The sequence below is a fragment of the Hyperolius riggenbachi genome, chromosome 2 (assembly GCF_040937935.1).
Source record: "Hyperolius riggenbachi isolate aHypRig1 chromosome 2, aHypRig1.pri, whole genome shotgun sequence".
NCBI lineage: Eukaryota > Metazoa > Chordata > Amphibia > Anura > Hyperoliidae > Hyperolius > Hyperolius riggenbachi.
In genome coordinates, this window is record NC_090647.1 from 484,031,647 (window position 1) to 484,055,620 (window position 23,974).

At 46.9% G+C, this 23,974-nt stretch overlaps 1 protein-coding gene across 1 annotated transcript in view; it reads right to left on the minus strand.

Moving 5' to 3' along the window:
- Nucleotides 1–23,974, minus strand: part of CPD (carboxypeptidase D) — a 159,822-nt gene that overhangs the window by 134,527 nt on the left and 1,321 nt on the right. The window lies entirely within an intron of this gene.

Sequence of the window (23,974 nt, forward strand, 5' to 3'; positions counted from 1 at the left end):
AACAGAAGGGGACGACCCCCTTCCCCCCCCCCCCCCCACACACACACAGAATGGACACCCGACCACCCGCCCGCAGAGAAAGGGGAATCCAGCACGCAGCCAGCACATTCTCTGCCCGCTGGCTGCACAGGGATTCCCCAGGGTGGCTGGATGCTAGTTCTGCACGCTGGGGGATAGCACAGATCGCAACCCACAGCGTGCTGACAGGCATCCAGCCATCCTGGGGAATCCCTCTGATCAGTAAAAAGTGCAGCAGGCGGTGCAGAGAAACAGGAAATCTCCCTGGCGGCATGGACGAGCTCAGCCATTACCCCTTTTTGCATGTTTTTCCTGGACGAACTCAGCTCGTCCATACCGCTAGGAGATCAGGCGGGTCTGTATGGCTGATATTGTGGTGAGACCCCGTCCACAGTGTTATGTCATGACCAAGGTCCTGACAGTTGGCTGTGAACCTTAAAGCATTGTGGGAAATAATGGCTTTTTCCAACTGCCAAGCAAGCAATTTCTCCCTCTGTGCATAGAACTCTCAGTAACAAACATTCCGCACCGATCACCTGGCAGAACTAAAGTAATCACCACCAGTAATACATTTCATAATGTATGTCAGGAACCGGCCCGCGGCACGCCTGCGTATACGGTTCCCGACTGCGGGTTTGACCAGACTGAGAGGGGAAGCAGCCTTAGTCAAGCTAAAACAAGGCTGGAACCCCTCAGAACACCTCTCACTGCCACCACTAGCGGTTCGCTAGACACTTCCACTCTGCTGTCGAGTCCCCAGCGCGCACTCCACGTTTTCGGATTTGGGTCAGCTTTGCGCTTAGGCCAAATACGGGAACGCCACGCACCCACACACCCACACAGATGCAATCTTACACTGTCGTGAAGCAAAGACCCACTAACAGTCGTTCCGAACGATACTGTTAGCCACTCTGCTGTCGCTACTCGCACTGGCGTTGTTCGTACGTTGGGTCAGCTGCGCGCTTAGGTCAACGTATGACAAACGCCCCCACACACAATGCAATTACAATTTCATACGGTAGTGTTGCTCAAACATACAACTAGGCATGAACTTATACACGGTTACACTTCAGTCTCTTCTAGGCTATGAGTGTTAGTTTAGTACAGCAGAAGTCAAGCTTATTAAATAATAATTTAATATTCCAGAAAAACATAGAACAGTGCAGAACTTAATATATACAAAAAGATTACAAAAAACAAAGTAAAAATAGTTACAAGATAAACGTTACAAAGATAACACACAAAGCGATTTTGCTTACCAAAATAAAGGGGTCCAGATAGAAGAATCGTGGACTTTTGTGTGGACGGACACAGTTCTGGCTAGGCCAGGAGTCCACTAGCTTAGGCCAGGAGACCAGCCGTAGCTACCGTCAGAAGAGAACTGATTTGAGGTAGATGTCCCCTGGTTTTTATAATGAAATATTCGCCTCGAGGCTGTAAGCCTGTGTGGACGGGGGGGGGGAGCTAGATTTAATTGCATCCTCAGTCATAATTGGATCTCCAGAGATCTAACATCCACCTGCGAAAAATGTACAATAGCCCACATACATGAAAAGATTTCCCTAGTCCACATTACAGGTGACAACCCCATTGTTGACAGTACTTCCTAGCTGATCAAAGATAAGGAGGTTGCACCTCCACCAATAATTCAACTTCCACAGGTAGCAAATGGTATCAAAAGGACTTCAACACACTTCACTTCTGCCATTGTCTTATTACCCCAAGCATTATTCACTGAAGTCCTCTTTAGATGCAAATGTAGGTCTTTGAAGTTCCCTGACTATGTCCTGATTGGTATAATGGGACAATAGGGCTTCTAATTAGCTCCCTGCTCTCCCAGGAACTGAGGGTAATTGTATTCCACACTGTCACACAGACAAGTACAGCTTCCCCCAAAGCCAGATGATGACCCATACATACGCATCTGAAGTACAGTACATAGCAGTCAGACAGGCAAATGAAAATATTATCCTTACATCATAAGCACCCCAGTATATTCCTGACAATGTAAATTCGGGGAGAGGAAAGATTTTACAATGGACAAACACTGACTAAATCTATAAATGAATATTATGAAAAAAATATACGATTGGTAAAACAGAGGCACCAGATAAGGATAAAAAGGTTAAAAAACGGTTTAAAAAGGGAGGTGGTGGACTTACCTTTCACAGATGGACTCGAAAGTCAATTTTAATTGTAAGATTGGTTTTAGTTTAAAAAAAAAAAAAACCTTCAAAACATTGCAATGCCTTTCACGGGTAATATCACACTTCTTCAGACAGGACAGGGAGCTTGTCACAAGCCAAGCCAGGTATGAGCGCCTGCGTAGGCCTACCTGAAGAAGCGGGATATTAGCTGTGAAATGCGTTACAATATTTTGAGGTGTTTTTTTTTAATAAAACCAATTTTACAGTTAATATTGCCTTTCGAGTCCATCTGTAGGAGGTAAGTCCACCACCTCCCTTTTAAACAGTTTTTAACCTTTGTATCCTTATCTGGCGCCTCTGTTTCACCAGTTGTTTATTTTGTGTGGTGGAGGGGCATCACCCCATTTACCTTTTCTATAGAGAGTGACATTCTTAACTCGAGTAGGATCTGCTGTTCCAGTGGATACCAGTCTTAACCCATCTTTTTGAGTATACTACCACATTAATTTCTCTCATGAAAATTAATTCGACATTTTGCACTATTGGGGCTTTTAATCTCTTTTGTGTTTTAAATTATAAAAAAAAATAATAATAAAAGCAATTTTGTTTACTATGTTATTTACACTCTTTAAATGAGCCACAGCCAGTGGCATAGCAATAGGGGGTGCAGAAGTAGCGACCACATCGGGGCCCTGAGGGGCCCACCCTCAACCACAGTATTCTTTATTCAGTACTCTTTATTGGTTCTGTGCTGATAATAATCAATTCTATACATGCTTTGATTAGTAGTGATTAACAACACACTGTTTCCCATCCCCTTCTTGCACCTCTGACACTGTGGCTGTCCTTGGCATGTTCTGGTGTGCCACATCAGTTATGTATAGAGTGCTTGGGTGGCCCAATGCAAAACTTGCACAAAGTACAGGAGATGAATCGCTAGTACTTTCTACTACCCACCTCTCCTGGGCTAAAGCACTAAGGCCTAGTGCACACCAGAGCGGTTCTGCTGCGGTTTGCGATCCGCTTGCGGGTGCGGAACCGCTAGGGTAATGTATTTCAATGGGCTGGTGCACACCAGAGCGGGAGGCGTTTTGCAGAAACGCATACTCTCGGGCTGCTGCAGATTTTGGATTGCGGATGCGTTTCTGCCTCAATGTTAAGTATAGGAAAAACGCAAACCGCTCTGAAAAACGGCACTTCAGAGCGGTTTGCCAGGCGTTTTTTGTTACAGTAGCTGTTCAGTAACAGCTTTACTGTAACAATACATGAAATCTACTACACCAAAAACGCTTCACAAAACCGCAAAATGCTAGGTGAAACGCTACAGAAAAAGAAGAAAAAGCGTTTCAAAATCTGCTAGCATTTTGCGGATCTGCTAGCGGTTTTTGGTGTGCACCAGGCCCTAGTGACGGAAAAAGATGACAAACAGGACTAAAAGCCTACGTAGTTGCTCTCATTTTTAACAATGTGATACAAACTGATTTATGCACAATCTTACTTTGGCAATTGAGAGTTTAAGAATTGCTTGTGTGGCTCTAGACTAAAAACAAAACTATCATGTGGTCTGGAGAAAGCAACAGTGCTTCACAATTATGTAAAACTGAATCAGCTGGTTCAACAACTTCAAAAATCACATTTGCAGTGGGCCAAAACCACACGCAGAGGATATGAGAACAGCACTGCTGCTCTGGAAATCATACCAAACCATTTCATTTCTTTACTTCCTTGTGTTAAAGCTTTTGGCAGTTATTGATTATTTCATTAAGAGAACTCATTTGGTCAAAGTAAAACTACTTCAAGCAGTAACGGAGTTTAAAAGCAGTCGCAGGTGCTGATGGATCCAGTCTGCTGCACTCCATTTATTTAGTCAATCTAATGGCTTGGAAATGAAAAATAATTACAAACTGCAACCTGGAGACTGAGTAGCTATGAAGGTGTGTTAAAGCAGCACCGAGCAAGTACATACAAGCTTCATTCCGAGAAAACGTGTCCTATCAGAAGTCATCTTATGGACAGGACACAAGAACTTAATATGTCAGCAAGTACAAAAGGAAAAAGACACCTAAGTACAGTACACAGTAAGAAGATATAGATCTACACAACAAAGTTATGGATTCAGATGAGTGGATAGGTACTGTGTGAAAGAAACTGACTATTGCGTATGTGTTGGTTTTGACGGTTTTTGTCCTCTGGTTTTTAGTACAGTTTACACAAACAAGGGGATAAGCCTAAAATCTTCTGTCATATCTCTGTGGAAGCACTCCACTGGCTGCAGGGGATTTCTTATAACTGTAGTCACATAACAATCTGATACATTAATTTTACTTACTCATTTATACTATTTGCTCAGTCAAATAAACCTGTGTTTGGTTTGTCACTGCCAGACCCTTTCAAAACGAATAAATTCTGGCTCCTAATGCTGGGTACACACTAAGATTTTCTGGCCTATTTACTGTCAGATTGATTATTTCCAACATGTCCGATTTGCTTTCCGAACGATTTCCGAGAATTTTCCGAGCGATTTCCTATTAAAGTGCACGGAAATCGATCAGAAAAAAAAGACGAACCGCTCTGGTGTGCACCATCCCATTCATTACCTAAGCGGTTTAGCTCCCCCCCCCCCTCCCCGCAAGTTTTAAAAAACGTTTAGAACCGCTTTTGGTGTGCACCAGCCCTAAATGAGTAAAAGTTGGTCATATGAAGGAGGCTACATGACAAGAAGAGGCATATCACACACAGGAAAATGCAAGAGATGGGGTCAAGTAGCATATAAATAAATTGTATAAAGCCATTGCAAAATTATAATAAATCGGTTATAGTTCCACCTTGTATTAAAGGGAATGTCCACTTACCTCGGGCTTCCTCCAGCCCCTGGCAACCGACCTGTGCCCTCGCTGCAGCTCCGTTGGCTCCCAGTCCCCTCCGGTGCAGGGGCCGACCTCGCCAGGTCGGCATCTTCCTGCATTCCACTGTGCGCCTCACTGAGTCACACGGATGTCATCCAGGCTGTTCTGCGCAGGCTCAGAACTACTGCGCCTGCGCAGTACAGTCTGGATGACGTCAGCGTGCCTCAGTGAGCCACTCACGCAGTCGGTATTTTGCACCAGGGAGGACCCCGGACCACCAGCTTGGAGCGGAGCTGCGGTGCGGGCACAGGATGGCTTGCAGGGGCTGGAGGAAGCCCCAGGTAAGTGGATTTTTTTTTTATTTTAGATGTCCTCAGATGTATCCTTTAAGACCATACGGTGATCGTGTACCCAATTAAATAAATCTAATAAGCTTCCCGGGTAAGTAATAATTTTAACATGTCCCCTCCTCGGACAGGTCTCAAAACACACATTCTATACCCTGAAATGAAAAGGAGGACATGTTCCCATGATGGACCTGGCAGAAGTGTTATCCCTGCCAGGGTGTAGGAATTCGACTTGGAATTATGTGCATCTCATTAACCATCCCTAGATGAGAGAGAGAGAGAGAGAGAGAGAGAGAGAGAGAGAGAGAGAGAGAGAGAGAGAGAGAGAGAGAGAGAGGAGGAGGGAAAAAGAGGGGGGGAGGGAGAAAGAGGGGGGGGGAGAAAGAGGGGGGGAGGGAGAAAGAGGGGGGGGAGGGAGAAAGAGGGGGGGAGGGAGAGAGAGGGGGGGGAGGGAGAAAGAGAGAGAGAGGGGGGGGAGGGAGAGAGAGGGGAGGAGGGGGGGAGGGAGAGAGAGAGAGAGAGAGAGAGAGAGAGAGAGAGAGAGAGAGAGAGAGAGAGAAGAGAGAGAGAGAGAGAGAGTTTACAGAGTATTTAAAGTCATGTCACTAACTGACCTTTGGAGGAGCTCACAAGCCATTCCTTTCGAAAGGGATGGCCTATATGGGGAAAAGAATCAATTGCCTAAACGGACATATCCCGATGATGACATAATATTAGGTCTGGAAGAGGTATCCTCTATTGAGAATTTGTCACTAGAAGTCTTAGACCAGAGTCCACCCGCGGTAACATCTGACAATTCTAATTCCTCTTCTACTGAGAATATAGTCCCCACCATTTCAATTGTATCTAACGGGGTCCCCTCTAACCATAGCACCATCTCATCACCACCCAAATCTTCCAATGAGGCTCCTGGGACCAATTATAGGGCAGAATTAGATGTTATACCAAACAATCCCCAGGTGGGTGGGCAGATTGACACAGGCTCAGTGACAGTTCCAGTTAAGGAGTCTGTGACTATCAGATCAGCAGACACCATCATTTCCAGATCCCCCACCCACGATCCCCTCGTGTCCTCTAGGGAAGATATTATAGAAACAATCCTTCATAACAAGAGTGAGACCCCCGTATCCAAAACGATTAATTTAACTAATCCAAGGACAACTGGGATACCTTCTATAGCCACTGCAGCAACAAGCAGTCAATCTAATATAGCTTCTTCTGACCCCCCTGGTCAACATAGGACAGCCATGCATTTTGGTGTTAATACACCAGTATGCACCATAGAAACTAATGAAGATCAGAGGAGGCAAGAGGAGGTAGGATCCTGTATAGATATTCCTACATCAAATAGATTTAATGTACTGGGGGCCAACCCAAAATCCAATGTGCATTTTTTAGACTACCGTACAGCATTAACCTTTGGGATGCCAAATTTTCAAAGGGAAACAAGAAGTGCAACAAAACAACAGCGACAGAAAAAAAACCCGCCAGACAAATTACAACAACAGAGGATAGAGCATTATATCAAGGACAAAAGACAAAGTGCAGGCCAAGAGGGCGGAGGGGAAGGGGGCTATCTAAGAAATCGCAAAAAATAGAGAACCCCACTCACGTTACTTTACCCATGGGGGAGGGGGGAATATTCAATCTCAGTCACAGACCTCTCTCCTTAATGGAGCATGGGGTATTATCAAGGGGCATCAAGTTTGCCCCAGGCAGCAAGCTCAACAAATTTGAGGCCTTCATAAGCGTTAAGAAGTTTATGAGGAAATTATGTCTCAAAAAACACTTCTTGAAGAAAACAGAAAAACAGTTAATTGAAAATTCCACACAAGTAGATATCTATAAACACTCAGGGCTGAAATGCAAGTCTAAATTCAACCCAATCCAGGAAGCTAGTAAAGCAATGAATTCCTTTGAGACTTTGGTCTTGGAAGATATTAAAAAACTTAAAACTCATTTTGTAGACAATCTATCCCCACAAGAAAGACAGGCAATGAGAAATTTACAGAATGACAATACCATTGTTATTAGGCCGGCTGATAAGGGGGGAGGTGTAGTTTTACAGGACATTGAGCAGTATCATCGTGAAGCAACACGACAATTACATAATGTGGATACCTATCTACCATTATCGATGGACCCCACTCAAAAATTTCTTAAAAGATTAAAGGTCATGTTGGAGGAGGCTAAAACCATAGGGATCATCAATGAGGATGAATATGCCTACCTATATGAGATGTATCCCAGAATCCCTGTGTATTACCATCTTCCGAAAATACACAAGGGACTGGTAGACCCACCAGGGAGACCAATCATATCGGGGATTGGCTCCATAACATCAAATTTATCCCATTATGTCGATATATATCTGCAAGAGTTAGTTAAGAATACTCCAAGTTACATTAAGGATACAGGTCATTTCTTAAGGATACTTGATAATTACACCTGGAAGGATGGAGATTGGCTTTGTACGATTGATGTGAGTTCCCTATACACTGTGATTCCTCATGACAAGGGAATTGAAGCTGTAAAGTTTTTTATGCAGGAAGCGCAGAGTTTATTGGAAGACCAGATTCATTTTGTTCTAGAAAGTATACACTTCATTTTGAAGCATAACTATTTCAACTATGAGGGTCAGTACTTCCTCCAGAGCACCGGGACGGCGATGGGGACACGGTTTGCCCCCTCCTTTGCAAACCTGTATATGTCCCACTGGGAACACTTCCAATTATATGGCCCAGTGGGCCCCGGGGCCTCCTTGGTGCTCTGGAGGAGATTTATAGATGACGCCTTTTTTATATGGCGGGGGAGTAAATCTAGCCTTGACACATTTATTGGGTGGATCAATAATAATAATTATAATTTGAAATTCACAAGTGAGTACAGTCAGCAACAAGTCAATTTCCTGGATTTGACAATATATAGGGAAGAAGGGCGGTTATTAACAAAAACCTATCTGAAACCAGTGGACACTAACAGCTTCATCAATGTGGATAGCTGTCACCACTTTAGATGGCTCATGAATATCCCAGGTGGCCAATTTTTAAGGCTCAGGAGGAACTGCTCTAAGATAACAGACTTTGAAGTAGAAGCAGAGACTCTACAAGATAGGTTTGAACTCAAAGGATATCCTGAGGAACTGATTGCGGAGGCTATGGAAAGGGCCAAAAACACAGAGAGATGTAAACTATTAGAAAATAAAGTCAAACAACCTAATTTAATTGGCCAACAACCCAATCTAGTAATGCAGTACTCCTCACAGGCCCCTAAAGTCAGGAATATAGTGGGGAAGTACTGGAACCTGTTACGGGAGGATCCTTTACTGACCTCCATTTTACCTGAGAACCCTAGAATGATTTTTAGGAGAACAAAAAATCTGGGCAATATATTAGCGCCCACTATAAAACCAATTAGAATGAGGAAGAACAATGGGTACTTTAAGAAATGTGGATTCTGTAGGGCCTGTCGGGAGTCGAATTCACCTGTGGAAAGGGTCTATGATATTACAGCAATGACAAATAAAGAAATTTTCAAGATTAAAGATGTCACTAACTGCGACACAAAGGGAGTCATCTATTTGCTAACCTGTCCCTGCCAAAAACACTACGTGGGAAGAACTAAGCGTGCTCTGAAAGAAAGACTCAGTGAGCACTGTACAAATATTATAAAAGGGAATAAAAAACATCCCCTCTCAGAGCACTATAGGATATCACATGGTTGTTCCTTTAAGGGAACGAAATATTGCGCAATAGAACAAGTCAGTAAACCCTGGAGAGGTGGGGACTACCTATTAGAAATGTCCCGGAGAGAGACTATGTGGATATTTAATCTTAATTCCTTGATACCTCATGGACTGAATAAAGATTTGGATCTATATGCATTTGATTAAGAACAGTATGCGGGGAAAGCTACATAAGAAGAGTCTCCGATCCCCTCTGCAGCCCAGCTTTGAGAAAGGGAGGCGTTCCTCCCGAAACGTCAGCAGTGGCTGCAATTGTGACGTCACACACTAGAGGGGAAGGAGGCGTGGTGAAACTACGCGGCTGCTAGCACCGCTTGTACCACACGGAAGCTTCATCTCCGGACAAAGGTCTCACCCAATACTGCCTTCGCCAGATAAGGGAGCCGGGCTAATCCAGCCCGACGCTAACATCCGTCCAGACTCTCTCACCTAGCTGCCGGCCGGGGCGGGTGAGATTGAGCGGCTCCCCGCAACAGCATTCCACTACACGCATACGGAATTGGAACGGTGAGACGTATCATGATATACATTGTTTGTTTTCACGTCACTTGTAACATCTGAGACATTCGCATGAGGATGCATTAATACTTGTATCAAGCAGCCTGCTATCACTTCGTATGGGATATCAGTCCCAGAACCCATTATCAGTGCAATACTAAGCCTCACTATTAGTTTATGCAACTGGAAACCATTCCTTGGATCTATTACAAGTAACCTACTGTGAATACTTCATTGGCCAGTGAAAATCAGCTTGCTCTCTGCACTTTCAATCCTTAAGGGGTGCACTTGATTTTGTTTTATTTGTTTTTATGGACTTTTATTATCTTGTATATATATATATATACACACAATTTTTCAGGCCATCAAATATTGATCAACTGAATAATTTTTATACTTCTGATCTTATTAAATAATCTTTTTAGCGCAGTCTGTTACTTTATTTATTTCCATTCCTTACCATAGTCATATGTTCACTGTTGGGCCAAATTTTAGGGGGAAACCAATTAACCTATCTGTAGATTTTGGAACCCACAAAGGCATGGGGAGAGCATACAAACTCCATGAAGATGGTGCCTTGGCTGGGATTTGAACAGAGGACCCAGCGCTGCATGGCGAGAGTGCTATCCACTATGCCATCGAGCTGCCCATCAGATTTCAGTCATCTACATGTGGAACAAGTTAAATAAAACAAAACCAATTTGGTATCATCTAAAGGTAGCCATACATCTAGCAATTTGGCTGTACGATTGACTATTCAATTTGATCATTTTATCTAACCGAGAGATAGTAGAGTGTGTTCCAGAATTCCCAATCAGTGAAAAGTGGCTGATTTCATATCGAATCGACCAGCTTAGTCGATCAAGAAGGATGCAAGAGATCGGTCAATCACACAGGAATCGGTTACAGTTCACGTCATTCGATCGACTGAATCGATATTTTCATTCAGAGCATGGAGACACAACATTGGTCAGATCGAATTTGAAGGTGAATTGCATAGGATCTCATTTGTAGTGTGTGGGTCACTAGTTGATAAACTTTTGATCAACCATACTGAAGTCAGTTCTTTAATAAAGTTGATCGCTTTGTCAATTGAATCAGAATCGCTAGATGAATGGCTGCCTTTAGGGTGGGTACACACATCCAATTTTGATTGCCCATTTTTCCCACTACATAAACACTACCGCAGAAGCTTTCAAATTAATTCACCTATACTGAATACTGATAACATTTATATAAAAATTCAACACCTGCAAAAGTTCCCGTTAACAGCGGCTCCTGAGGCCGCTGCTACGGTTATCTACAACCAACTACAGTAGCCTATGCGTTCTGGCTAGGTTACTTCTTTCACCAGATGCATTAGCTCTGCACAATATCAGTGCAGTGACTTTACCCGAGGGAGCTCTGCAGCGCTCATGTAAAAAACTGTTCATTATCCAATTTACACAGCCCAGTGGACTTTCCTAGAGCAACCAGACATCTGCGGTCAATATGCTGAGCTGAACTAGAAATGAACTAGACAGATCAATGGCAATAACTTACTGGCTGGGTCATAAGTACGCTCTTTTTAAAGGGAAAAATACTTTGTCAGTTGAATTGTATGTCTTTAGTTTTGGAATAATTTGACGAGGAACTGTACTGAAAATAATTAATCAAATTGCTTATTGTTTACAACATTTATAGACTTCTAGGCTACCTAAGCCCGTTTAAAAACGGGCTCTAGGTAATTAAACTACCACCACCACTCAGAGCGCAAGCCCGCCGCGAGCGCCTTCACCCGCCCGGAGCATGCGCCCGCGCACACGGCCGCCCTGCTCCCTGGCCCGACCTCCCATCCCAACAGCTGTCTGTACTGCGCACATGAGCAGTACAAAAAAAAGCTTCGGACAGACCGGGAAAGTGTATGACGCAGGCACAGTTAGGTTTTATTGTATAGGATTTAGTTAGAGTTTGCCCATTGTAAAAAATTTCCTCTCCCCATTTACATTTTGAAATGCATCACTGGAGGTGACATCTTTAGTTCTGCCAGGTGATCTGTACGGAATGTTCATTACTGAGAGTTCTATGCACAGAGGGAGATACTGCTTGCTTGGCAGTTGGTGCGGTTATTTCCCACAATGCAACGAGGCTGCAAGACAGCAAACTGTCAGGAGTCGGAGTCAGGGCAATTTTGGGCACTTGGAGTCGGAGTCGTTAATCTCATGAACTGAAGAGTCAGAGTCGGATGATTTTTGTACAAAATCCACAGCCCTGTTAAGTATTAGACTAATGCTAGGTACACACCATACAATTTTTTGTTAGATTTTCTCTTGGATTTACCTGCCTGATAGCTTTTTTCCATGTTGTAGGTAAATCTAACAGAAGAATCTAACAGAAAATTGTATGGTGTGTACCTAGCATAAGGAGTCGGAGTCATTTTGGGTACCCGGAGTCGGAGTTTCATAAACTGAGGAGTCGGAGTTGGAAGATTTTTGTACTCCACAGCCCTGATAAAGAATAAAGGCCATGTTGAGAATCCCCTATGGAGAGATGGACTAGCCCAAAATCTGTCGGTAATGTCAGATTTCTACTACCTACTGTAAGTGACAGCAACATAGGAGAGAAGTAATTTATGACTCATTTTACTCTGGGAGAAATGTGTTTCTTATTTGTATGTGTTTTAAATTTTAAGATTTTCGCGACAGTTACTCTTTAAGTTTAAAAACTTGTGTTCAACATTTTTTCCAATTATTCAAATAGTAACTTGTATATGAGAATCTCGGTGCTTAAAGAGAACCCGAGGTGGGATTTAATTATGTTACTGGGGCACAGAGGCTGGTTGTGCACACTAAGACCAGCCTCCGTTGCCCCATGGTGTGCCTCCATGTCCCCCCTGTGCGCCGCTATACCCCGCAGTGCTGGCGACACGCAGCGTGTCGCCAGCACAATGTTTACCTAAGCGCTGTCTGTCAGCGCCGCTCCCCCGCATCAGCGCAACCTGCCCGTGTCCCTTGCCTCCCGCTGATAGGAGGGAAGTGACGAGGGCGGGTAGCGCCGATGCGGGGGAGCGGCGCTGACTGACACCGCATAGGTAAACATTGTGCTGGTGACACGCTGCGTGTCGCCAGCACTGCGGGGGGTATAGCGGCGCGCAGGGGGGACATGGAGGCACACCATGGGGCAACGGAGGCTGGTCTTAGTGTGCACAACCAGCCTCTGTGCCCCAGTAACATAATTAAATCCCACCTCGGGTTCTCTTTTAAGTTATGAAAAGACTAAAACAACTGTTGGTTTATTTTCTTTTAAATCCAGAGGTAGGCACAAGTTGCAGGACATCTTAGTAGTCACTGGTCTTCAGAGCAACTTCCACTTGTCAACAGGACACTACAGCAAGCAAGTGGGCAGTGGACTAGTTTGATGCAAGTAACTACCAGATCACGCCCCGAGACTGTCCCACTGAAAACAAAGCGAAAAGGAAAGTCCACAAATGAGAGACAGGATGTCGGACACGGCAAGTAGCGGAATTGATATTTCAAGCCAAGGCCGGGCAGGCAGAAGACAAGGCAGAGTCGGTAGTTATGCCAGCCAGCAGACAAGGCAAAGTCAGTAGCCTACCAGTGGTTGAGACAGGCAACAGACAAGGCAGTCACATATCAGGCACTACAGATGTCAGTACAGTAGCGGGGGCAGGAGAAAAGAAATCAGCAAGATGAGCAAGGAATGGAGAGAACACGGATGTAAAGCAGGGCTTAAAGTGGACCTGAACTCTTGCACAGTGCCGAGGGAAAGATATAGAAATGCACCCTGTATGTATTTAGAGAGTTTAGCCTGCCTAATTCCCCCTCATCTGTGATTAATCACAAGTTGTAATTTGATCTATCCCCTTGTTTTACCTGACTGCCACGGCAGAGAGCTCATTTGTAAATACAGGATGTTAACAATATGTCTGCTTCCATGAAAACAAGGAATAGACAAACTGCAGATTTATTGCTGGATTTGTACCAGCAGTAACAAAGAAATGTTTTCTTTAAATGTTATGCTGTTGCTTATCTTTTAGAGCAGAGAAGAGGTTCTGAGTTCAGGTCCGCTTTAAAGCATGAACAAAGATTTCCAGAATAGTAAACACCTGCTATAACTAGGAAAGGGCTTAAAGGGAACCTAAACTGAAAAGGATATTGTTTTTCCTTTTAAAATAATACCAGTTGCCCGATTCTCCTGCTAATCCTGTGTCTCTAATACTTTTAGCCATAGATCCTGAACAAGCATGCAGATCAGGTGCTATGACTGAAGTAAGACTGGATTAGCTGCATGCTTGTTTCTGGTGTGTGATTCAGCCACTACTGCAGACACGGAGATCAGCAGGATGCCAGGCAACTGGTATTGTTTAAAGAGAATCTGTATTGTTAAAATCGCACAAAAGTAAACATACCAGTGCGTTAGGGGACATCTCCTATTACCCTCTGTCACAATTTCGCCGCTCCTCGCCGCATTAAAAGTGGTTAAAAACAGTTTTAAAAAGTTTGTTTATAAACAAACAAAATGGCCACCAAAACAGGAAGTAGGTTGATGTACAGTATGTCCACACATAGAAAATACATTCATACACAAGCAGGCTGTATACATCCTTCCTTTTGTATCTCAAGATATCATTATACACAGGCAGTGTGCATAGAGGGGCCAGGAGGGGGGAGATGCATCACAGAACCACAACACTGAAGAACTTGGCAGCCTTCCAGACACAGGCTGACAAGTCTGACAAGAGAGAGATAAGTTGATTTATTGCAGAGATGGTGATAGTAGAACGTGCTGCAGCTAGCCAGAACACATTAGAATAGCTTTTGGAACTTGTAGGATGATAAAAAACAGGATGTAATTTTTGTTACGGAGTCTCTTTAAAAGGAAACATCCATATCCCTGTCAGTTTAGGTTCCCTTTAAGTACTTATCTGGGTTAGGGAAGACCCAAATGTAAAGTGGTGACAGCTCTTGGTCATACCCAAATGGTAAAGCCAACACACATGGTTGCACCTACCAACAGGTTCTTTTATCCTAGAACCCAGCAAAGCAAATGTAATGTCTGCATGTACTTTATTACTCTTCATAACACAGATAGAGCATATGGCTGAAAGCTTGAGTCAGCAATTGACTCATCAGAGCTCAGCAATATCAGTTAATTGGTTCTGAGATAATTCTGTTTTGCATGACATAAACAAAGATATGAGACTCATTGTAAATAGCACAGATCCTGTTGATAGATTAAAAAAAAAATAGTGCAGCAATGCTATGACAGGCATGGAGTGAAGCATCCACTCTCAAAACAGCCGATTCCACTGATGTCATTCTGAGCACGTAAACAGCAACGGTGTCTAAACACTATATCTGACGGACAAACTGTGGATCAAAAAACCTGTTAAAGCTCATAAACGTACACACATCAAAATAGATAATCTAGCAGCTAAGTAACGAGAGGCTCAAACACTACTATTTTGTGAAATGAGGCTACTTCGGCTAAAAATATCACCTTGCAAGTCTAATAACATGAACTGAAGCAACAGACCACAGTGAAGGATTCACAGGCTTTGTTGGTGGGGCTTCTGTTTCTCTGATTGCATAAACCTGCTGTTCAGACTATGAGGGGTCAGGCACGGACTGATTCTGTCTGAGAATACTGCAGCCTGCAGACATGACAGTCTGTGATGCAGTAAGGCCTTATTCACATTATAAAACCGCCAGCCCTATCGCAAGCGCTGAGCGATTTATACTGTTTTACAGCGCTTTTCGCTTAGAAAAGCTTTTTTAATCATCAGCGATGATTTTTTTCACGTCAGGAAGTGAACTCTTTAACCCGGAAACGAATGAATACAATCTATTAATAAAAGCGCTTGGGAAATCGCTTTTTCAAGCGCATAGCGATTTCCCTATACCTTCCATTGAGCCAAAACGCTCAGAAAATGGTACATGTAGCGCGTTTGCGATTTCAATAAAATCGAAATACATGTGATCACAGTCATAGGAAATCATTACACAAGCGAGGGATTTGAAAAATCACCAGCACTTAAGGTGGACCCAAATTAAAAATACAAGATTTCAGAAATAAAATCTATTTTCTAAATTATAATAATAAATAGCAACCTTTTTTCAGCTGCATGAAGACAAATATTAAATATTTTACATTTATTGGAGAAACCCCTCCCTTCCTTTCATTTTGCCGGGACAGATTGGCAAACTGGCGGAGTAGGTGGTGTCTGGCAAAGGAGGAATTGCTAATGGCTGCCACCTGTATAACCCCAGTTATAAAAAGAGAAGGGTGAAAAGCATGCACTGAAATGCTCATAGGCTTGAAGGAGTGTTTATTTATCTTTGTATGTGTCAGAGTGGTGCAACTAAATATTTTGAATTAAAAAAAATGTTTGGTTTGGGTCCGCTTTAAAAAAAATAAATAAAAAAAAATCAGCAAACGCCGATAGTGTGAACAAGCCCCAAGTGCTAGTGATTGGACTCCTGATCAAGAAGTTTACAGTGGAACTGCACATGCACTGTCAATGCATAGTCACACAGGCAGAGGCAAATTCTGTAAAGTGCTTGCACAGATCAGATCAGTGGGGCTTTACTGTGCAATGCTGAGCCTGAGGAGCAGATCTTCATTCATTGAAAGTCATGTCACTGGCAGAATTTGGAAACAACTTTTCATGATTGCTGAAACTAAATGTAAAATGATTTAAAAAAAAAAAGTTATATAATCACCTAAGGCTCTGGGTCCTACAGAGCCTTCCCAGTCCTCTCATGGCACCCTCGCTCCAGTGCTGTTGCCCCCGTTGCAGGTATTCAAACAACTGGTCAAATATGCCTTCGGAGACCCTCTGAAGGCTTCCAAAAGACGGGCAGTTCCGCTCTGCACATAGCCAGCGCAGTACAGAGTCACCCATCTTCTGAAGTACTCCCAGTCACTAATGCTTCTGAAGCCTTCCGAGGACTCCCGAACATGGCAAATTTGAGAGGACTGGGAAGACTCTATAGGATCCAGAGCCTTTGCCCTCCATAGGCGAGTATATACAGTAACTTTTGTTTTTAGAATCAATTCCCATTTGATTTAAAGCAACAGTCTACCATGTATGCAGGTGTCCCCAGACAATGGTCTCTTACTCTTCAGCAAGCCATAGAGATGGTACACCTTTGGCTGATTACTAGTGTAGTTCCTTGTAGAAGCTGGCTCCTGCCCTTACTCTCTCTCCAAAGCAGAACATACCATACAGCAGGGAGACCAGCAGGAATGTCTGTACAGTGGTTTTTTATAAGCTCTTATCCAATACTGTCACACAAGATTATTCAGGCAACAGAACTCTAAAGGATACCTAAATTGAGAGGGATATGGAGGCTGCCACATGAATGTCCTTATAACCCATTCCAGTTGCCTAGCAGTCCTGTTGATCTTTTTGGAAGCAGTAGTATCGGGATCACCCACCTAGAAACTAGAATTTAGCTTGCAAATGAAGTCCAACTAGATTAAGTCAGATTTCAGTCAGAAACATCTGATCTGCATGCTTGTTCAGGGTCTATGACTAAAAGTATTAGAGGCAAAGGATCAGCAGTACTGCCAGGCAACTAGTATTGTTTAAAATTAAATGAGTCACCCTCGATATCTCTCTCACTTCAGGTTCCCTTTGAGGGCAGCATAGCACAGATTGCTTGTGAGAAGACTGCTGCCTGTGGCTGTGTGCCTTAGAGAACAAACAAACCCATCCACTGTATACAAGTTCTATTTCATCTGATGCACGGCAACAAAGCGCACTTCTCTCACACGAAAAGGAAAATGCTTTCCTCTCACACGCACAGCGGCAGGCAGTAATCTGCTCTCCTCTCACACGTACAGCGACAGGCAGCAATCTGCTCCCCTCTCACACGTACAGCAACAGGCAGCAATCTGCCCTCCTCACAGGCACAGCGGCAGGCAGCAATCTGCTCTCCTCTCACAGGCACAGCAGCAGGCAGCAATCTGCCTTCCCTCAGACACCACACAATTATGAGCAGAAGTCTGTACTTCTCACTGACACAAAACACACTGTACTTCCCTTGGACACATAGTGACAGGTAACATTCTGTACCTTCTGCAGACGCCTGCCATTCTCCGACACAGTGACAGGCAGATGCCTGCCTAGTGACAGGCAGCACTGTCTATTTCCCACAGACACACGACAGGCTGCAATTTGTACTCTCCTTTAGACACAGTGACAGGCAGTGCTTCCCTCGGACACACAGCAAAAGGCTGTACTTCCCTTGGACACACAGCGACGGGCAGCAGGCTGTGCTTTCCTCTGAAACGCTTCCCTAAGACACACAGTGACAGGAAGCAGGCTGTACTTCCCTCATATGCACAGAGACTGGCAGCAGGCTGTGCTTCCCTCAGATGCACAGCGACTGGCAGCAGGCTGTGCTTCCCTCAGATGCACAGCGACTGGCAGCAGGCTTTGCTTCCCTCAGATGCACAGCGACTGGCAGCAGGCTTTGCTTCTCTCAGATGCACAGCGACTGGCAGCAGGCTTTGCTTCCCTCAGATGCACAGCGACTGGCAGCAGGCTTTGCTTCCCTCAGATGCACAGCGACTGGCAGCAGGCCTTGCTTCCCTCAGATGCACAGCAACTGGCAGCAGGCTTTGCTTCCCTCAGATGCACAGCAACTGGCAGCAACTGCTTCCCTCAGATGCACAGCAACTGCTTCCCTCAGATGCACAGCGACTGGAAGCAGGCTTTGCTTCCCTCAGATGCACAGCGACTGGCAGCAGGCTTTGTTTCCCTAAGATGCACAGCGACTGGTAGCAGGCTTTGCTTCCCTCAGATGCACAGCGACTGGCAGCAGGCTTTGCTTCCCTCAGATGCACAGCGACTGGCAGCAGGCTTTGTTTCCCTCAGATGCACAGCGACTGGCAGCAGGCTTTGCTTCCCTCAGATGCACAGCGACTGGCAGCAGGCTTTGCGTCCCTCAGATGCACAGCGACAGGCAGCAGGCTGTGCTTCCCTAAGACACGCAGAAGGCTGAGCTTACCTCAGACACACTGCGACAGGCAGCAGGCTGTGCTTCCCTCAGACACACAATGGCCAACAGCCTGGGCTTCCCTCACAGTGACCGGCAACAGCCTGTACTTCCCTCAGACGCACAGTGCAGCGGGCAGTAGCCTGTGCTTCCCTCAGACGCACAGTGACAGAAAGCAGCCTGTGCTTCCATTGGATACACAGTGACAGGTAGCAGGCTGTACTTCCCTCAGACACATTGAAAGGCAGCAGCCTGTGCTTCCCTCAGACACACAGTGACAGGCAGCAGCCTGTGCTTCCCTCAGACACATTGAAAGGCAGCAGCATGTGCTTCTCTCCGACACACATTGACAGGCAGCAGCCAGTGCTTCCCTACGACATGCACTGACAGGCAGCAGCATGTGCTTCCCTCCGACGCATAGTGACGGGCAGCAGCCTGTGCTTCCCTCGGACACGCAGTGACGGGCAGCAGCCTGTGCTTCCCTCGGACACGCAGTGACGGGCAGCAGCCTGTGCTTCCCTCGGACACGCAGTGACGGGCAGCAGCCTGTGCTTCCCTCGGACACGCAGTGACGGGCAGCAGCCTGTGCTTCCCTCGGACACGCAGTGACGGGCAGCAGCCTGTGCTTCCCTCGGACACGCAGTGACGGGCAGCAGCCTGTGCTTCCCTCGGACACGCAGTGACGGGCAGCAGCCTGTGCTTCCCTCGGACACGCAGTGACGGGCAGCAGCCTGTGCTTCCCTCGGACACGCAGTGACGGGCAGCAGCCTGTGCTTCCCTCGGACACGCAGTGACGGGCAGCAGCCTGTGCTTCCCTCGGACACGCAGTGACGGGCAGCAGCCTGTGCTTCCCTCGGACACGCAGTGACGGGCAGCAGCCTGTGCTTCCCTCGGACACGCAGTGACGGGCAGCAGCCTGTGCTTCCCTCGGACACGCAGTGACGGGCAGCAGCCTGTGCTTCCCTCGGACACGCAGTGACGGGCAGCAGCCTGTGCTTCCCTCGGACACGCAGTGACGGGCAGCAGCCTGTGCTTCCCTCGGACACGCAGTGACGGGCAGCAGCCTGTGCTTCCCTCGGACACGCAGTGACGGGCAGCAGCCTGTGCTTCCCTCGGACACGCAGTGACGGGCAGCAGCCTGTGCTTCCCTCGGACACGCAGTGACGGGCAGCAGCCTGTGCTTCCCTCGGACACGCAGTGACGGGCAGCAGCCTGTGCTTCCCTCGGACACGCAGTGACGGGCAGCAGCCTGTGCTTCCCTCGGACACGCAGTGACGGGCAGCAGCCTGTGCTTCCCTCGGACACGCAGTGACGGGCAGCAGCCTGTGCTTCCCTCGGACACGCAGTGACGGGCAGCAGCCTGTGCTTCCCTCGGACACGCAGTGACGGGCAGCAGCCTGTGCTTCCCTCGGACACGCAGTGACGGGCAGCAGCCTGTGCTTCCCTCGGACACGCAGTGACGGGCAGCAGCCTGTGCTTCCCTCGGACACGCAGTGACGGGCAGCAGCCTGTGCTTCCCTCGGACACGCAGTGATGGGCAGCAGGCTGTGCTTCCCTCAGACACATTGACAGGCAGCAGGCTATGCTTCCCTCAGACACATTGACAGGCAGCAGGCTGTGCTTCCCTCAGACACAATGACAGGCAGCAGGCTGTGCTTCCCTCAGACACAATGACAGGCAGCAGGCTGTGCTTCCCTCAGACACAGTGATAGGCAGCAGCTTGTGCTTCCCTCAGACACACAGTGACAGGCAGCAGCCTGTGCTTCCCTCAGACACACAGTGACAGGCAGCAGCCTGTGCTTCCCTCAGACACACAGTGATAGGCAGCAGCCTGTGCTTCCCTCAGACACACAGTGACAGGCAGCAGCCTGTGCTTCCCTCAGACACACAGTGACAGGCAGCAGGTCGGTTGTGCTTCCCTCAGACACACAGTGACAGGCAGCAGGTCGTGCTTCCCTCAGACACACAGTGCCAGGCAGCAGGTCGTGCTTCCCTCAGACACACAGTGCCAGGCAGCAGGTCGTGCTTCCCTCAGACACACAGTGCCAGGCAGCAGGTCGTGCTTCCCTCAGACACACAGTGCCAGGCAGCAGGTCATGCTTCCCTCAAACACACAGTGCCAGCACTGGCGTAGGGCCCGCGGTCGCAGGGGTCGCCGTGGCGACCAGGCCCGCCTCCTGAGAGGCAGGAGTGTGCTGGAGAACCCGGGCCCCCCCACTCTAGTCGCCGCTGGCCGCTACCTCCCTCCCTCTAGCCGTCAGACCTCGATCAGGCGGCCCCGTGGCTACCAATAGTGCGGGCGCTAGGACCCAGCGCCCGCACTGATATGCAGAAGTGACATCACTTCCGCATATAGAGCGGGTGCGACCGGCGCCCGCTCTGGTCAGGTCGCCCGCTGATCGAGGTCTGACGCTGCAAGGTAAGGGGGAAGCGGCGGCGGCTGGGGGGGGCTCCCTGTCACTCACTGCCCCAAGGGGCTCCCCGTCACTCACTGCCCCAAGGGGCTCCCCGTCACTCACTGCCCCAAGGGGCTCCCCGTCACTCGCTGCAGGGGCTCCCCGTCACTCGCTGCAGGGGCTCCCCGTCACTCGCTGCAGGGGCTCCCCGTCACTCGCTGCAGGGGCTCCCCGTCACTCGCTGCAGGGGCTCCCCGTCACTCGCTGCAGGGGCTCCCCGTCACTCGCTGCAGGGGCTCCCCGTCACTCGCTGCAGGGGCTCCCCGTCACTCGCTGCAGGGGCTCCCCGCATTTACTGGGGAAAAGCGGTTTCTTATTATGTGCATTTACTGGGGAAAAGCGGTTTCTTATGTGCATTTACTGGGGAAAAGCGGTTTCTTATTATGTGCATTTACTGGTGAAAAGCGGTCTCTTATTATGTGCATTTACTGGTGAAAAGCGGTCTCTTATTATGTGCATTTACTGGTGAAAAGCGGTCTCTTATGTGCATTTACTGGTGAAAAGCAGTCTCTTATGTGCATTTACTGGGGAAAAGCTGTCTCTTATGTGCATTTACTGGGGAAAAGCTGTCTCTTATTATGTGCATTTACTGATGAAAGGCTGTCTGTCATTACGTGCATTTACTGGTAAAACGGTGTCTCTTATTTGCATTTAGTGGGGAAATTTTGTCAGTAAAAATAATCTTTGTCAGTAAATTTTTAGGTATTTCTCAGTAAAAAATAACATGAAAGGTTGGCAACACTGGCAGGCTGCATAACGGGAAAGATACAGGCAGCCCACCTCACGCTTGGGCTTGGCAGGGGAGGAGCCGACGACAGCGAGCGAGAGTAGGGTGGCCGCAGGCAGCCATAAATACGCAGTGTGTGACTGCGTCACACTCGAAGAACCACTCAGCCTGCGTCAGTCCAGAGACTAGCAGATTCGCAGGCAGCCAAAGCCAGCCAGGAGCAAGCCAATGGAAGAGGGGTAGGAATGGGGTATCACATGCATGCGTAAAGAGGTGGAAGGTGTGGGTGTGATTAGGCAGGACATGGGTGTGGTTATGTGGTTGGGCGCGGTTAATTTAACCACTCCCATAGGCGCCAGAGAAAATCTTGCACCCAGGTGCCAGGCACCCCAGGCTCACCCCTGATTGCCTGGGTATGTTTGTTGTGATAGTCCTATAATCTGTCCAGGGAATTTATGCTTTATAATGTAGCATTTTATTGCAGTGTTTTTAGTATTCTGGAGTGGTTAAGCACTTGTATTATTATCCTATTTAAAGGGATACTGTAGGGGGGGGTCGGGTGAAAATGAGTTGAACGTACCCGGGGCTTCTAATGGTCCCCCGCAGAAGTACTGTGCCCGCGCAGCCAGTCACCGATGCTCTGGCCCCGCCTCTGGTTCACCACTGGAATTTCAGACTTTAAAGTCTGAACACCACTGCGCCTGCATTGCTTTGTCCTCGCTCCCGCTGATGTCACCAGGAGCGTACTGCATAGGCACAGACCATACTGGGCCTGCGCAGTACGCTCCTGGTGACATCAGCGGGAGCGAGAACACGGCAACACAGGCGCAGTGGTTTTCAGACTTTAAAGTCTGAAATTCCAGAAGTGAACCGAATGCGGGGCCGGAGCATCGGTGATCGGCTGCGCGGGCACAGGATGTCTATGGGGGACCATTAGAAGCCCCAGGTAACTTCAACTCATTTTCCCCCTACAGTATCCCTTTAAGTGTGAAGTTTAATTAGGCATGTTTGTATAATACAAATTGGTATTACCAGTCAGCTTTGTGACCCAGTGCTAAGGTGTGTGCGTGCGTCAGTCAGCAGCGTGTGTGTGGATTCTGGGGCTCAATTCTGCGCCCAATCGTTTTTGCCACTCAAATCTGTGGGCAATTCTCCTATTTTCTTATTTTGCTTGTTTTTCTTACCTTTTTCCATTGTCCCAAATGCAGAATTGAGCGGCAAAACGATCGGACGTGTCGGAAATGATCTATCGAGCCATCTTATCAGCTCAGAATCGAGCCGTGTATTCCCAGCACTAGGTTCGGGCTGATCGCTGCTACTTTCAATGTGTACAGTATAAGCTGTTATTCTGTTCCTGTACTGCTAGTAAACTAGCGGCAGTGTGTACTGATCTCTTCTACCTCCAGTATGTACAGTATAAGCTGTTACTATGTGCCTGTACTGATAGTAAACTAGCTGCAGCGTGTGCTGATCCCTGCTACCTCCAGTATGTACAGTATAAGCTGTTACTCTGTGCTTGTACTGATAGTAAACTAGCTGCAGCGTGTGCTGATCCCTGCTACCTCCAGTATGTACAGAATAAGCTATTAATCTGTGCCTGTACTGATAGTAAACTAGCTGCAATGTGCTGATCTCTGCTGCCTCCAGCATGTACAGTATAAGCTGTCACTCTGTGCCTGTACTGATAGTAAACTAGCTGCAGTGTGTAATGATCTCTTCTACCTCCAGTATGTACAGTATAAGCTGTTACTCTGTGCCTGTACTGATGGTAAACTAACTGCAGCGTGTGGTGATCTCTGCTGCCTCCAGCATGTACAGTATAAGCTGTTACTCTGTGCCTGTACTGATAGTAAACTAGCTGCAGTGTTTGCTGATCCCTGCTACCTCCAGTATGTACAGTATAAGGTGTTGCTCTGTGCCTGTACTGATTGAAAACTAGCTGCAGTGTGTGCTGATCTGTTACCTTCAGTATGTACAGTATAAGGTGTTGCTCTGTGCCTGTACTGATTGTGAACCAGCTCTATTGTATGTACAGTATTAGCTGTAAAGCCTGGTACACGCATACAATTTTGAACAGCCAATTTTACTACTTCTAGGTATTATGAGAGCCCAGCTCTGTTCACACTATTCAAAGTCTCTTGGCCCTCATACTACATGCAGTGGTAAAATTGGTCAGTGATTGACC